We start from the raw sequence: 15,121 nt of genomic DNA on the forward strand, positions 1-15,121 counted from the left end.
CGCACATCTGAAAGGCTACCTACTATATGATTCTAATCATAGGACAGTTTGGAAAAGGCAAAATTATGGAGATGGAAAAGATCAGAAGTTTCCAGGGGTTGGGGGGAAGCAGGGATGAGTAAATGGAGCACAAGATTTTTAGGACAGTGAAACCACTCCATACGATACTACGGTGGGGAATATGTGTCATCATACTTGTGTCCAAACCCATAGAATATACAGCAGAAGAGTGAACCCTGATGTAAGCTGTGGACTTTGGGTGATAATAGTGTGTCAGTGTATGTTTGCCAATTGTAACAAATACACACTCTGGGGCAGGGTGTTGCCAAGGAGGGAGTCTGTGTACTGGGGATAAGGAGGTATGTGAGAACTTTGTATTTTCCACTCAGCTTTGCTATGAACCTGACATTTCTTTAAAATGAGTCCACTAAAAGTAAAAAGGGAGAGATGCACATATGAACAGAAACAGTACCTCTTCCTCCATTAAGCCTTGTTGTGGTAGCAAACCATCTTGGAAAACACACGGACGGCCAGGTACGGATGGTGAATAGGAAGTTAGAAAAACCTTAAGTGGTTAAGTTTCCGGATTAACCACCCTAATGCCACCCTTAAATTTCCCTATAGTTTAAGCCTACAGGGATTTTCTCTAAGTTCATATTAATACAAAGCCAATTAATACAAATAATGCTAATTAATATGAATGTAAATGGACCCAGAGTGAGAGTGAGAGGACCTGGGAAAAGCCAGAGCACAAACCAGGCTCTTGGGTGACCTTACGTCTGGTCACTGGCACTCTGGGCAGTGCTTGCAGGGCCACACTTCCCAACATCCCCTCTACTCCTGAGGAAGCCAAGAATCATGGGCCCTTAGGAGTCACTCTTCCTCTCTTCCCAAGAGGACACTTACTCTCTGATTTTGTTTAAAGTCTCCAGAGGGCAGAATCCTAAAGACCTAAAAGGGAGATCATCTCAGGCAACATTGTGCCTCGTGATTGCCGGCACCTCCCTGAGCCACCTCAACTACACATTTCTTTACGTGGGCTCTCATATGGTAAGTGTTTGGCACATGCCCATACTTACACCCCATAGAACCCCATGTACAATTGCATAGGTATATCTGCTGGACAAATATTGTGTTAGGTGCTCTTATAGCTCCATAATTTGAGGATGAAATGACTAAGCAGAAAAGTTATGACTGCTGTAAACTTCCTCTTGTCCTTTCAAGTTGCTTTGTTCAGGGTCCTATCCTTGACCTTTAGTACTTCCCTCTTTAAGTATCCTCCTCCTCTGCCCATGAGCTCAGTATTGCTTGGGCTTCTGCTGCCTCTTGGCTTCCAAAGATCCCCAAATCACCTTTCTCATCTTCACGGGTGGTTAGGAGAACATCTCTACTTCCTGGTGCTCTTTCTTCCCTTAGTCACTTTTCAGTCCTGGCATTTGATTGTGTGTGTGAGTCTATGTGTGTGTGTGTATGTGTGTGCGCGCTCACTCATGTGCCTCATCAGGGTGACCAACTCATCTTGGTTTGCCTAGAACTCTCCTGGTGTTCAAGTATCCTCATCCTGATAACACGCTCCATCCTAGACAGCGGGGAACAGTTGGTCACCTTAGTTGCCATGTCATAGAATATACCGTGACAGAGGTCATCCTGTCTTCTGTTATTAAATCCAGTGGATATTATTTACACATTACCTAAACTGACCCAGCAGGGTTCTTGCTCAAACTGGACTAAGCAGAGCAAGAACAGAGCCCAAGGGTGAAGCCTAGGTAGCTGGTAGAAGGGGCGCCTGGGTAGCTCAGGCAGTTAAGCATCTGCCTTTGGCTCAGGTCATGGTCTTAGGGTCCTGGGATTGAGCCCCACCTTCAGCTCCCTGCTTGGTGGGAAGTCTGCTCCTCCCTCTCTCTCTCCTCCTCTGCCCCTCCCCCCCACTCATGATAGATCTCTTTCAAATAAATAAATAAATAAATAAATAAATAAATAAATAAATAAATAAATACTTAAAAACAAAAAAGGGCTCAGAGGAGCCTAAGGAAGAGTCTTTGTCAGAGACACATGTACCCAGAGCATGAGCTCACCAAAGCCTAAAAAGCAAGTTTTCCCTCCTTCAAGAGTCAACAGTTAATCAGAAAAAAGGTTGCCATTTAATAAAGGATAACTTAAAGTTGTAAGGGTCAAGTTTTAAAAATGATAAGGTTAACAAAGTTAAGTCAGCTTTTTTTTTTTATTTCAAACCTTCTCATAATTTATTTCTTACTATTGTGAATCTCTGGTAAAGTGAATATGGTTTCATGAATATGAAGATGTCCACATCTCATCTCCAGAATCTATCAGTAGGTTTTCTTATATAGCAAAAGGGACTTTGCCGAGGTGATTAAATCAAGGATCTTGATATGGGGAGATTATCCTGGATTATCTGGGTGGGTCCAATGACCAAGTCAACAAGACTAGGGAAGCAGTAGAGTCAGAAAGCCATGTGACAGCAGAAGCATAGATTGGAGAGACCCACCTTGAGAATGGAGGAAAGAGCATGTCCATGAATACAGGCAGCCTCCTGGAAGAGGAAAGGCAGGGAAACGGATTCTTCCCGAGAGCCGCCAGAAGAAACCAGTCCTACTGACACCTTGGCATTAGCCCACTGAAGCTGGTTTCAGATTTCTAGCCTCCAGAGCCTGTAAGAGATTAAAATTGTATTGTTTTAGGTCATCAAGTATGTAATAATTTATTACAGCAGCAGTAAAACACTAATCACCTAGGAGAGAGACTAGAGTGAGTAGCATTTCCCAAATGCTGATGGAGTATTCCTCTTTGGAAGGATGCCCTGCAGGATCAGGACACTCTGAACACTTTCCGGAAATACCTCATTGGATGTGCTTCTGGAATCAATATCCCATCTTGTGGGGACCAACAGAACCCTCTCCAAGTATGACAAGTGCCGGACAGCATCCAACAATCACTAAGAGGATACCAATTCTGCTCATCAGACGTGGTAAGTGGCGAAGTGGAGTTGCCAGCCCTACTTAGCCCACACTTAACTCTACTGTCCACTCAGCCTCTCTAAGCCAAGGCAGTCCGTAAGTACCTTACTTACATGAGTTCCTAGGTTACAGAGGGTCCTTTCAGTTCCAAAGCCCTGTGATCTCTAGCCCAAGGGTAAGCTCATGGCAGAGACCAATAAGCTTTCAACTTCAGGACCAAACAACTTGGTAAAACAGCTGAGATGGTAACATCTCCACAAGAGGCCTGAGGGAAGGTGCCATAGTATGGTGGAAAGAGCCCTGGACAGGGGCTCAGAACATTCTAGATACAGCCTCAGCTCTGGTGTTTATAGTACTTATTAGGTATTATAAGCTGCAGTTATGTGATTTGGGAAGTTACTTCTCTGAGACTGTTTCTTCTCCTCTTGTATGAGAATATACCCATTGTTTTATGGCTTTATTCTGATGACCCAGTGAAGAAACAAATGTAAAAGCCTTCTGCAAACCAAAAACTTACACAAGAATTTTTTTCTTTTTAATGACAAACTTTTCTGTGTAGAGATTATGACCGTTTGAAAGGCACTCACCCCCAAGGAAAGGAAAAGTACAAACAATTGTATAATTAGTCATCGATCCAGTCAAGCCCCAAACAACCACAGTGCTGTCTGCTTGTGATTCCGATATGAGCAGCGGAAACCCTCAGTGGGAGAAACCTTCAGGTGCCGCGGCCATGTTCCTTTCCAGAACCTGTACAGCATAGCTAACAACCGAGGAAATGAGAGCGACAGCTGTCCCAAATGTGGGGCCCGCCACTTCCATTTAAAAACTAAATCCTCACTTTCTTCCTCTCCACCGAACCGGTGGCATCATTATTTGTGGCTGATGCATCCACATGCACGAGCCAGGCCCCCCACTCAAGCTGCTCAATTCCAGTGGCGTTTTCTTCATGTCAACCCAAGTACCCGCTCCTTTGTCCTGCTCCTTGTCATTCACAGAGAACGAACCACTTCTCACCCCCAGATTCCAAGGAGCCCTTCTCCCGCCACACGCTGCCTTTCCCGTTCGTTTGCTCTGACAGCCTATTTCTACAGTTGTAGGTCTTCCATGACATCTCAGTCCAGCCACTCCCGCATAGTTTCCTTCGTTGGTGGCTTAGATCAGAGGCCATCTTGGTCACCACTTTCTCACGCACGCCTGAACACCCTTGCTCCACTCCTTCTATGGTATTTCCCCACCCTCTGGGACCACCCTCTGCCTCTCCTGCCCTGCTGACACTTAGCTGAGAGACTCCAGGACAGCGGGATCCGTGCTTATGGCTGGCACGGCTCTGAACGAATTTCACAGGTTCACGGGGAAGCCAGCAAAGTTTAAGCTTCAGGACCTCCCTTGTATAACACCTTCCAAAGACCCTAGTGATGAGTTTACAAGGCAACCTCAGTTTTGTTTTTAAACTTTAAGATGACAATTTGAATTTTTCTTAAAGAAGGACCCCCAAATTATATAGGCTTCAGGTCCTCCAGGACTAAATCCGCCCCTGCCAGGTGTTGATTATTTTGAATATAACCCCTGACCATCCCTCAAGCAGCTAGAGGTTGCCGTATAATAGACACATCACACCTACCCAAGGCTAGAGTGATCTGGTCCGTGCCTGTATCTGCTCATCTCTACCCTCCAGCCACATTGGTTTGCCTCCACTTCCTGAGCGTGCCAAGTTTGTCCCCTCTGTGTCCTTCATACCTCCTGTCCCCTCTGCTTGACACACTCCTCTCTCGCCCATCAGGCCTCTGCTCCTGACCACCCTCACTAAAGCAGATGCCTGCCTCCCATCCCTCAGTCTCTTTCCAGCCCTTCACAGCACTGCAAAGTTAGATTCTTTTATTTTTCTGTTAACTTACATTTTGTCCATATCCTTCAGGCAACTGTATTCCCCCACAAGTATAGGGATGGGATCTATATACTCGCTATTGTGCCCCCGGTGCCTACACACAAATATTTTGAATGAATTATGAATGACACAGGCTGTCTGGGGTTGTTAGGGAGGGTCTACAGCTGAAGGAAAAGTCTATCGTGACCGGTTACGCTTCCCTCAAATTTCTCTTGCTTCCTCCTGTGGCTAAACATTGAGCTGGTCTCCCAGGCACATGGCCTATGGCAGGCTGCTTTTCTGGATTCCCGCAGAATCCTAAGTGTTTCCAAAGCTTCTGCTGCAAAGCATGAGAGTTTCATGATGCTCTCAGCAAGCCACAGTACTCCATTGACTCCTTTGCCAGAGGAAAAGCGAGGCCTCCCTCTTGGCCGCTGGATGCCTCCCCATCTGCCTGCAACTTCTCTTGCTCCCTCCATTCATCCAGCCTCTCTAGGCCTTGACAGTTGTGCCTATATCAGGGGACAGATCATGGAAAGACACCTCTGGCATGACAACTGCAGGGTATATATACTATTTTAGTAAGATGGAGATTATTGAACACAGCATGCAAAGTTATATAAATGTTCATGCATATGCATGTGAATGTTAATCATCTGATCACCTGGGGCTGGAAATACGGTAACCTTAATCAGGGGTTCCCTGAGGGACATAATGTTGACTAACTCGCCTGGGCCCTGAGGGATTCCAGGTGTTTGTGAAGAAACTGTTCTGTACGAGCAGGTGCTTTTCATCCCCACCATCAATTATGGTTTAACGTCTCCCACGCCCTTTTCATAAGCAGAGCACTGCTGGGCACTATTACCTGCCTCTACCTGCCTACTCCCATCACCTCCGTGTGTGCAGGGTGCATTTTTCATATACTTTCATATGCATGAGCTCATTCAGTCCTTAGACTAACTCTGCCACAAGGGAGAAGGAGTATTACCATGCCTCTTTTATGGATAAGGGAACAAGACATTTAGAACCTACAAGGAAGCGTATGACATGCACCAAAGCCTCTGCCTGCAGTGTGTGGTCCTGGTTGGACCTTACAAGCCCAGTGACATGCTGGAAAAAGGCAGCACAGGACAGAAGCAAAGGCCAGGCCCAGGGTTCCAAACATCCGTCTCTGGTCCCAGCTCGTCCCCAAACCAGCTTGTGATGCTTGCCAACCTGTCAGCTGTTTGTTTCCCTGGCTGCTCACTGAAGCCGTCGGACCGACAGTGCTTCTTTGCCCGGGCTGGGCGTGAGGAGCATCTGGGAGCCTTTAAAACTCCCCGTGCCCAAACGCTATCCCAAATCAATTAAATCCAGTCTCTGGGGCGGGGACACTTGGATCCACCCATGTTTGCTTATGTTCCCCTGGCTACTCAGAAATGAAGCTAAGGTTGAGAACATTGTCTCCGAACTAAATGATCCCTTGGATTGTTCAATACACTGTAAACTTCCATCTGAAGACAGCTTGTAGCCTCTGACCAATATAAATGTTCACTAATTGAGATGTCTCCAACGAAACCCATTTAGCATTGCTTAACCAAGCCTCTCCCAATCGTATGTGACCACAAAAGCCTTTCCTCGTGTGATAATTTTTAATGCCCTATTAATATCCTACGGCACTAATGTACTCTGGAAAACACTCCACTCAGGGTCCATCTTTGAAAAAAGAAACAAGGCACTTCGGACGAGTTTGATGCTCTGAGCTGTTCGGGGCTATAGATGCAAGCCTTAGAAAGCATTCCCTGGCTGGCTGCCGGCACACCCTCGGATGGGAGGATGGCTACTTCTGCTCCTCTTGCGTTTGGCTCCAGTTGTATAATTAGCATTTCCGTCAGCACGTTCTGTGGGTAGACTAAGAAGAGAGACTCTTCCACAAATGTTTCATGTGTTTCAGCTGTTTTAAAGAGCCAACCAGGAAGGCAAAACCATTAAAATATAAAATAAAGGGGTGCCTGAGTGGCTTAGTCTGTTGGGCGTCTGCCTTCGGCTCGTGATCCCAGGGTCCTGGGATGGAGCCCCACGTCAGGCTCCCTGCTCAGTGGGGAGCCTGCTTCTCCCTCTCCCTCTGCCTGCTGCTCTCCCTGCTTGTGCTCTCTGTCAGATAAATAAATAAAATCTTTAAAAAAAATTAAAAACTAAAGTATAAAATAAAATACAGCAGAAAGTGTAAAGGCCCCAAATGCAAAAGCAAGAAAGGCAAGATAAATACATTTGAACATATCAGACTTTGAAATGGCAGAAGACCGCAGGGACTAAGAAGAAAGATGTAGACTGGGAGGGAGTATGTGTGTAGCGTACATAACAACTCACAACCATGTGGAAGAGGTAGAGAAGCCTTCGAAGTCAACAAATAGCCCCAAATAAAAATAAATGAAGACGTGAGCAGGTAATTCGCAGAAGAAAGACAAATAGCCAATGTGAAAAACTGCACAGCCTCACAGGTCATCAAGGGAAAACAGACTACAATAATAATAAGACCTCATTTTTTCACACGAGAGACTGGCACAGGATGTAAAAAGGATTGCTAGCAGGTGTTCCTGAGGAATAGCAAGAGGTATACTCTAACTACTGTTGAGGGAACAAATCAAAAAGGCCTTTTTGGAGGACAGTCTGGAGTAGCTAATAGATTTTTTAGAATTCACATTCCCTTTCACCCAGCAATTCCACTTCTTGGTCACTACCCTGAAGAATGGCTTGCAAGTATAGGAAGACAGATGTAGCTATGTCAACGCAAAAACGCGAAATAATGCAAAAAAACTAGGCGAAGCCTAGCCGTCAAATGCCTGTATGTAAATGCAAAGAAACACATCTGGAACTCTGGCGGACTGGTACATGGAACTCGAAGTGGACTGCTTTGTCTTTCTTTTTTTCTTTCTTTCTTTCTTTCTTTCTTTCTTTCTTTCTTTCTTTCTTTCTTTTTTTTTTTTGGAGAGGGGATAAAATTGTCTTAATGACAGTGCCCAACTCATAAGGTTCTGAGTATTAAATGAGTCAATGTATATGCAGCATTCAGTGCTTGTCCTGTAGGCACTGGATAGTACCTTTGTCATCGTTAGCAACAGAGAACAGTACTCGACAGCTGCCTTACCCCAGGAATGTGTCCTGGCCTCTGCTCAGCCATGGCTGCGAAAGGCCTTCTATCACCTGCCCTGGCTTTTGGGAATATGCAGCATTCAGTGCTTGTCCTGTAGGCACTGGATAGTACCTTTGTCATCGTTAGCAACAGAGAACAGTACTCGACAGCTGCCTTACCCCAGGAATGTGTCCTGGCCTCTGCTCAGCCATGGCTGCGAAAGGCCTTCTATCACCTGCCCTGGCTTTTGGGAAGCCCTACCTTTAAAGTCCCTTCCTCTTCCATTCATGCAGTGATCCACGCAGTGGTCACTGAGTCTAGTCTTCATGTGTCAAGGGGACGGAACACAGGTGCTTGCTCAAGCCTCTGAGGTAGGGCTTGCCTTGTGGGAAATATGCAAACATCAGTAGAAGTGTTTGCTGACTCCTGGGTCACTTCTCAAAGAAAACTCATTTCCTCCTTCNAAAGAGTCCAGGCCCTGCCAGATATGGGATGGGGGCATTAGAAAGGGAAGAGGAAAAGAGTGGAGGGGTATCACATTTTTATTTCAGACAAATCCTTAGACTTTGGAGACAACCTTCTCAGCTTCTCTAAAACACATGGGCATTTAGCCCTGGAAGCATTTCCCCAGCAACCAAAAGCAAATGGTTTTCAATAAATTAATTATTTCTCACAGCACTCATGAAGCTTCCAGGGCTAGAGAACATCTCTACCTTCTAGGTGCAGCACTAGGCAAAGGGAAGGCAGAGGTCTAAAAGTGTCCCCTTGGGGTGCCTGGCTGGCTCAGTTGGTTGAGCCTCCATCTGTTGGCTTCATTGGCTCAAATCATGGTCTCATCGGTCACGGGATCGAGCCCCACTTCGGGCTCCCCACTCACCAGGGGGTCGGCCTGAAGATTCTCTCCCTGTGCCCCTCCCCTCACTCTGTCTCTGTCTCTCTCCCCCCAAAAATAAATCTTTAAAAAAAAAAAGTCCCCTCTTCATAGGCTCTTATGGCCACAAATTAAGCCACATTTTCTCCCTGTATACAAACCCCTGGTTGAATTAGATGGTTGAAAGTGTTACGCTTGGTCCTTTTGTGGTTGATTACACCTAACCTCTAAATTATTCAGTGTGACTTAGGACCTTTGATGAGATAATATGTGCATAAAGCTTCAATTGGAACAATTTTTAGATTAATTCTTTGAAACAGTTCTGTGGCGTAATTTCCTATTGGTTTATTTCTCTACTTTCTCACTACTGTAGGAAATATCAGATACACAGGGCAAATAACAATCACAAAATTATATGAAAATATATATTTAAGAGAAAATGCTATGGAACATACATATCTCACATTAAATATGCAGACCACATGTAAACACTAGGAATCCTTGGATGAGCTCAGCTTCTAAAGCCCATTCCCTTTGCTGCCACACTGCTAACCTAACACTCAGACGCATTTCCAAAACCTCAGATTTCCAATTTTAGCTGTCCTAACACTACTATATTTGTTGATTTTGATTCTATCCAAACCTGCTCAGGAAGGAGCTATTTCAGATTTTATGTTGCCCTTACCCGCAAAAGGCTCCAAATATTCAGGCTGAGTGGAAAATGCTCCCTGAGTTTAGAAGCACTGCCCGTACCACCTAGATGTGACTGGCCACTTTTCAGGCTCTTTTCCTTTCGTTCAGAACTTTCAAACCTGTCTTTAAGATTTTATGTATTCATTTGGGAGACAGAGACAGAGAGAGCACGAGCAGGGCGAGGCACAGAGGGAGAAGCGGACTCCCCACTGAACAGGGAGCCAGATGCAGGGCTCAATTCCAGAACCCTGAGATCATGACCTGAGCCGAAGGCAGGCGCTTACCTGACTGAGCCACCCAGGGGCCCCTGTGTATTTTTTTTTTTTTTAATGCATTTCACTGGCTGCAACTCTCCCATTTCTCTTCCTTTTTAGCTATGTTTACTCTTTCTTTTTTTCTTTACTTGCTCCCATAATAGTCATTTTAGGTTCCCCCTCAGACCATTCTGCCCACTCAATCAATTTCAAAAGGTTTCTCTCTACACATAGCATTCCTACAGATGGTCTCCTTCCATGTAAATCACTTGTGAACATCTTGTATTACTCTGTTTCCCAGAGTAGCTGGAGTCCAGATTGATACATCTTTCTTACTCCTTCCGATGACCTCGAGGATCCCTAGGGCCTGTGTTGCGGCACATCAGAAGTGATCTAGGAGGTCTGGCTCACCAACACATCTTCCATAATTCTCTTCCTCTGAGATATGACCACTTCAAGCCAAATGGGGAAATAGTATCCAGTCCCCTTTCCAGGTCTTAGGCAAAAAATTCTGGTGCAGTGGGTAGAACCGACAGAAGTGTGAGTAGAATATCCCCTGTTGTATTTCTTTTCCAATAATGATCTTGTGTCCACAACCCAAACAGGTCTTCTTCAACAACCTCTCCCCTTAAACTAAGCTCCTTCCATGAAGATCCTGAGCTGATGGACAAGACCTCACATGGACTCATCTCTTCCATCAATAAGTTTGAATAGCCATCTCCCAGTATAGACCCTTAAATTCATCATGTTTCACCTGTGCTAAGTACAGCCCCTCATCCAGTGCAAATATCACGAGATCTCGGGTATAGGACCTTTTTTAGATCTGCCCTTTTTCTCCTCATGGGTAGAGGTATTATAGAATAGTGGTTAAGCGGAAGGACTTAGGAGCCAAGATGCCTGCACTCACATTTGAACTCAACCTAGAGCAAGTTTCTTTCATCTCTTTACGTGCCAGTTTCTGTATCTGTAGAATGGGGGGATGAAAATATCTATCTCATAGTGTTGTGAGGATTATCAAAATTTCCCATAAACTAGATCATAAAGCAAGCCTCAAATGATTTTGAAGTATTGAAATTGTTTAAAGTACGACCTCTGGAATTAAGTTAGAAATTAATGATAAAGTACTAGAAACTCCCCAGTGGCTTAGAAATTAGGTAACCCGTGACTCTAATAAGGTACTCAAGTTTTACCTACTTGATTTTCCTACATGAATTTGTATACCTCAATTATCAGTAAAAATTGCTGGAAGAAAAAAGCTGCCAAGCAGAGAAGCTAACTCAGTGTGACCTCACTGATGCCCCCCTTAGCCGTCACATGCAGAAAACTGAGTGACACAGGACACTCAGAACCTTGCTCTTGGTCTTCCTTTTTCACATGGGAGCATATGTTCACACCACACAGGAGAACGTCACCCCCTCACAGTATACACATTTGCACACAATTAGATGAATTTCCTGTCATCATTTCCCAGATTCTGAAAAAGAAGCGAAGCATAGTTTACCCAGTTCATCGTTTTCTGTTCAGTAGCTGTAGGAATCACAAGAGGGCAAAACTGGAGAGTAAAGACACTGTTTCTGAGTAGAACTCACAGGTTGGAGGCCTTGTGGGTTAGGAGGGGTGCTAGTTGACTCACTGGTGTGATCTGGAGGACTGTGTAAATTTTTCCAGCTCACTAAACAATTTGCACATGGCTGGGACCGGGACATTTTGTATTTGCACACATGCCCAATATTTCCTTCCAGTACATTTGCTAATGATATATCTCCTAGGGAACTTGAGGGATTCATGATAAAAATATAAATCATCATCCAGGGTTATGAATTAACCAATCATATTCCACTCAACAAACATTTCTAGAGCAACTATATTTAGTTACAACCCGGGCTAGGCCAGCAGTGCCGCTAAATGCAAACATCAGATGGACTTAGTATAGAGAAAGCACTGATTCTCATGGCGGTTTCACATACAGGCTGGTCTAAGAAATGAACAATAGACACAGGGCTGGAAGTTTTTATTCTGGTCCAAATTCTGACACTTTTTCACTGTGCATCAGCAAGCAAGTTTAATAACCTTGCTTGCTGGGGCACAACTAAGAGAGAGGAAACCAGTTATTTTCAAATAAGATAATGAATGTGAAAGCTGTTTTAATACATTTGAGGACACTCTTTGTGTAATGCTGTGGAATGAGCTCCAAGAAAGTACTGTTAATTTTTTTCTTTTTTGGGAAAGGGAACAGAAAAGTGTTTCTGTTTTTAAAGAGAGAAAAAAAAACCATACATCTATGGAGTGTTAAGTGCATAGAATATTCTTGGAGGTACACACACAAAAAAACTGGTAATATTGCTTACCTCTGGGACAGTTACAGTGTGGATGGTGGAAATGACAAGACGAATTTTTAAGATAAGGAAATCATAACATCTAGAGGTTAGATAACTTGGCCCAAGGGCACCTGATAAATATTTCAAATAGCAGGGATTCAAAACTAGGTGGTCTAATCATAGAATTCACTCTGTTACCACCATGCCCCACTGCCTCCTGACCTTCTGAGGAGAGGGTGTCCGTGCTCGAAAGTTAATAACCCCTGCTCTAAAGGCACACCTCAGATATCTAGCCATTATCTGTAGAAATCAGTCTACCAACCATTTCCTTGACCCCATTTCCAGGCTGATGTGCTACCCTGGCTGAGAACATGATTTCATTAAATTACAGTTTCTTTTTCTGGTACAAATCAATACAAAAGCACAATGATTTCTCTAAAAACATACACGAATTCCAGGTCTTTGTCTTTTCCTTCAACAGCTTATCCCTGACCGCTAGGAAAGAATCACTTATTTTAACAAGAATGATCCTTCCTGTATGCCACTAATTGAAATGTTTGTGTTCAGAAGATGTCTTAACAGAAAATGTCTTATATAATTGGTTGGTGCCTTTCCAGAAGTCACCGTCTACCTCAGGGATCTTTGGCTAGACATCGCTTGGCTCTTTTCACTTAATTGGAGATATATGCACTGCTCTTTGGTTGTGGAGGGGGTTTGTGCATTCTTCTCACAAGGCCTCTGTAGCTGCTCTGTTTTAATCACCCATCGTCCCATTTTGGACTTCTTTCCAGAAACTTTCAATGTGACCTGCCTGTTTAAGACTGGAGCGGAAGCTATTATTCCTCTTCGTTTCAGTTGTCTTAGTGGACTTTAAATTGATATCCTTCTGGGTCACTTCAGTGAGCGAAGTCATTCCCCATTCCAAAAAAGCCCACATTTTCTTGGCCTCCTTCATGCTGTCCTTTCATTTCCATGCCACCGCAACCATCTCCTTATTCCCATGGCCACACCTAGCTTTAGCATCATTATTCCCTTGATTTCCATCTTGGAAATGCTAGACTTAGTCCCATTGCCTAATCACAACCTCCGGAGCTTCTACCTGTCAATCCATAAAACCATTCCAGAATCCTGTCCAAGATTCCAATACCTGGTAGCCAGTCTCACCAGCTCAACTTTCTATCCTGTGCAACCTGGACCCCAAGGTCAAATCCTTCAAATCTAGTAACAGCATCCTCAGTTCTTCACTTGACCATCGTTCTTCTACGTCTGCTGGAATGGCTCCCAGTGTTTGGAGAATCTTTCAAATCTGTGCTTCTGCTTCCACTCCCAGGCTGAAAGAGTAAAGCTTATAAACTTGCAGATTGATGACTCCCTTCACTGAGTCCTCAGCTCATGAATCCCTTTATTGGACCATAGTAAGTTCCCTTTCCCACTCACCTTAAAGACTGTATTAAGTTTTAATAATCTCCTGTTTCAGTTAGGATTGTATTTGGGTGCATATAATTGAAACACAATAGAGCAGTGACCAAACTTGATGTAAGTTTATTTTTCAACGATAAAAGAAAATCAGAGGTTGGCAATCCAGGTGTGCTATGGAGATACTGCAAAGTCCTCAGAACCTTGGCATCTGTCTTTCTGCTCTGTCATCCTCAGCAGATGGCTTCTATCCTCCAGATCACCTCATGACCCAAAATGGCTGCTGGAGCACCAGTCATCATGCTCTAGACAGCAGGAAGGTAATAGTCCACCAGGGCACAAGGACACCTCTCAAAGCCAAGTTGTCTCCCTTTAAGAACCTTCATAGAAGTCCCATATAATATTCCTACTGATACCCAGCTGGCCGTACTTAATCACAGGAGCATATTGCAGTATTTAAGCTGTGTATGTCAGTCATCTAAACAAAATCAAGACTCAGTTACTAAGGAAGAAGGAAAGAATGGATTTGGAGTAAGCATCTAACTGCCTCTACCATATCTCCCTAAGCCCTCTACTCCTACACTTCTCATTTTAGACAACTCCTTTACTGGGAAGAGACCATGAGGTGTCAAATCCCTTAGTATCTCTCCCCTCCACTTCTAACTTACCTGTTTACAGAAACGACTCTTACTTTATTCCTGAGAGGAGGGGTGACTCTACTCCTCCCCAAGGCTAAAACCCATGCTTTTAATATGTGCTGTTTATTATATGTCAAGTGTGTATCAACAAAGCTGTTAAAAGTTTTTAAATTTTAAATTCATTCACTTCTTAATCCCTTACCATCTGTTTTCCACAGTCATTATCCTCCTGAAACTCTTCTAGCTAGGGTCAATAATTAATACCAAATTGCCATATCAAAAGCAAGTTTTCAAAAAACAGTTTTATGGTTCCCCCCAAATTAACCATAGAATTATCATTTAACCCCACTCTTCCAAACCTCCATATAAACTCCAAAAAATTGAAAATAAATACTAAAAAAAGTGCATATACAGGCATGTTCACAGGAACACTAATCACAGTAGGCATTAGATAAAAACAGCTCAAACAGCCATTAATGGGTGAATGGACTTAAAAAATTGTAGCATATTTACACAATAGAATATTATTCAGCCATAAAAAACAATGAAATACTGGTAAATAGTACATTAATGAACCTTGGAATCATTATGCTAAGTGGAAGAAGCCAGACATGAAAGGTCACATGTTATAGGATCTCATTTGTATGAAATATTCAGAATAGATAAATCCATGGAGATGTGACACAGATTGATTGTCACCAGGGCCTGGGAAGACAACACTTGATACATATAGGGTTTTACTTTGAAGTGATGAAAATGTTTTAGAACTAGACAGAGGGGGCGTTTGCACAGTGTTGTGAATGTCCTAAATGCCACTGAACGGGTTGCTATGAAATATTTAATTTTATGTGAATTTCATCTCAACAAATTACTCTTTTATAACATCAATTTTCAGTTCTCATCTTACTCATACTTTCCACCACTGACTACCATCTACTTCCCAAATTCTTCCTTCCCTTGATTTTGTGAACATCAGTTTT

At 43.6% G+C, this 15,121-nt stretch overlaps 1 protein-coding gene across 1 annotated transcript in view; it reads left to right on the forward strand.

Annotated features, from left to right (window-relative positions):
* Positions 1-2,961: 2,961 nt before the first annotated feature.
* Positions 2,962-15,121, forward strand: part of GNG12 (G protein subunit gamma 12) — a 182,673-nt gene continuing 170,513 nt past the window's right edge. Inside the window, exon 1 of the mRNA XM_040627146.1 lies at positions 2,962-2,986. The gene's annotated coding sequence lies outside the window, so the exon portion shown is untranslated. The remainder of the gene's footprint in view (positions 2,987-15,121) is intronic.

The sequence above is a fragment of the Ursus maritimus genome, unplaced genomic scaffold, assembly GCF_017311325.1.
Source record: "Ursus maritimus isolate PB19 unplaced genomic scaffold, ASM1731132v1 scaffold_12, whole genome shotgun sequence".
Taxonomy (NCBI): Eukaryota; Metazoa; Chordata; class Mammalia; order Carnivora; family Ursidae; genus Ursus; species Ursus maritimus.